Below are 2,434 nucleotides of genomic sequence, written 5' to 3'. Positions count from 1 at the left end.
GGTTGCAGTAAGAAAAACTGTATTTCTGAAATTGTCATTACACTACTTGTATTACCTGATGCCCCAGCTAATATAAAAAGATCTAGGTTCATGTACGGTAGCCTACTGAATAATTTGGTTTTCTTGAATAGGAGTTTTAAACCCCAATCGACACGATTTAGATCTCCATTAGGCCTATGGAAGCCCACTTCGACTCTGCCTGTCAAGACTAACCCGGGCTGAGAGAGATGCTACGTCCCGGCATAAAAAAACGAGGTACTCTTTTCATAAATTCACTGCATGAGATGACGAAGTGTCAAACTGCTACGACACAGACGCCAGTCTAAATACGGTACCGGTACTATAGAGTCTTCATTCAATGATCTGATAGTACCCTATGCTTAGGTTTCATGCCCCTTTAAACCCTGTAAAACTTATCATGCGTCGAGAAGTCAAATTTAAACGCTGTGTCCGACCGTGGTGAGAGCTCTGAAATCTCTTCAAAGACGCCAAGTGCGTCTAGCTTAAGGATTCGAACCTTATATTATCTCAAAAGTAACTCAGCAAATGGTACACTCTGTTAAACATTAAAGTGTGTGCGTCTGAAGAAAGATGCCAAAAGTCGCTCCAGACCGTTTCGAGCTACAAGCTGATGATGACAAAAAATCACTTTTTGACCAACATATGTTTCCATCTTTAAAAAAAAAAGATAGTTCCACCATTTAACAACATGCTAAAAGAGGTTTCATTGATTTGACTTCTAAATATTTTATTTTAAATTATTTTGAGGGTAGGGAATATAAAAGGGCGTCTTTTGGCACTTATGACTTCCAAATTTAGCGTTTGGGCCAAGCCAAACAACCGGCAAATAAGCGTAAAATCATCTCCGAGAGGATTCAAACCACTGTGGTTACGAATGATACAAACTGAGCTATCGGCTCTGTCGTCAAGGGGTGTCATGAACAAGTGCCAGATCTGCGAATCAGTGATCATGGCTCTCGGTTCATACCTTTGCTCGAATGCTCTTAAAAAGGCTACATTACCCTGATTTTTCCCTCTCACCCATCTCTTTAAGGTTCTCCAAGTAGGTTGCTCTCGGCTCACCCCTTCCTCGTTTGCCTTCCATTTTTCCTGTGAGAGCAAGATTCTCAAGGCCTTTATGTCTATTCATGTGCTCCAAAAACAGCATTATTTGTCTTTTCCTGATTGTTCTATTCAGCGAGCGGCCCACGTGGTCTTCTTCAAGTACGTACATTTTCATTTGATTTCTTGTTTTTCCCCAAAAAAATATTCTCAGCAGTCTCCTAAGAAACCACATTTCTTTTGCTTGTAGTTTATTTTCAGTCTTTAGTGATTGTCCTGCAAACACAGCCATATAGAAGGGTTGACCATGCATGCATTGCATTTCATCACTATCAGTTCGTAGTCGTTGAGATGTTTCTATTTTTCCGTATTGGACTCATTTTTCTGAAACTATCTTTAGCCACTGCAATTTGAAACTACGGGTTGGAGGTTGCATGGTTCTTCAAGTAGGCCATTGCTAGTGATAGTCAACCTTTTCATAACCACAACATTTTCCCACCCCCCACCTCCATGTATTTCCAGCTGGGCATTAAATGACTCCTGCCCATAGCGAGCTTAATTACACGCTCTGTATCTGTCACTACCCAGGTGATCCCCACCGCCCACCAAAATTGCAAAATCGTCCACTAGTGGGCGTTATCGGACAGGTGTCAGACACTGCTGTAAGCTGGAGGCCTGACTCAACGTCTCAGAGACTTAACGGTCATTGCTGATCTTTAAAATGAACGCTGAGCAAGGTACGCACAGTGAGAACACTTCTTTCAGTTACTACACTTTGACCTAGGGGGTACAACGTGGCAGGGGAAAAAAACGAGATACGCCAATGAACTGCTCCCCACATGGGAATCGAACTCAGACCTGCATGCAACGGTGAAGCGCCTAACCCCTGCACCTCAGACGCTGGTCTGCACAGCTCTGAGTACTGGACAATAATTACATGTACTAAAGATTGGAAAATTAATTTCAGACAACAAAAATGCGGCTCCGTGAGAGGCATTAGATCTAGATATATAATTTAACATTCACAGAAGGACAAACAAAATCGAGTGAGACAGTGGAGAAAGAAGCCAGCGTACTAAAGCAGTTCCTAAGAAACTCGCATTGATAAAGTGGTCCTGTTAGTATCTTTATATGTTCTCCTTGTTATTGATTTTGGTTCTCTCTGGGAAAATTAGAAGGCGAAAAGAGACAAAACCAGACCAAAAATATCTTACACGAAAGACGGGAACAGATCTGGATATATCTTTAATTAGAACGACCGAGGTGAGAAGTGAGAGACAATCAATGGTTACCGATATCTGGTTTCAAAGTGGAACCTTAAAGGAGAAAATAATGAGACACCCATGGACTGCAGAAAGAAAAGAACCCCCCC

The sequence above is a fragment of the Aplysia californica genome, unplaced genomic scaffold (genome assembly GCF_000002075.1).
Source record: "Aplysia californica isolate F4 #8 unplaced genomic scaffold, AplCal3.0 scaffold00934, whole genome shotgun sequence".
Taxonomy (NCBI): Eukaryota; Metazoa; Mollusca; class Gastropoda; order Aplysiida; family Aplysiidae; genus Aplysia; species Aplysia californica.
The sequence above is the reverse complement of the archived record's forward strand: the minus strand, read 5'-3'. Positions refer to the sequence as shown.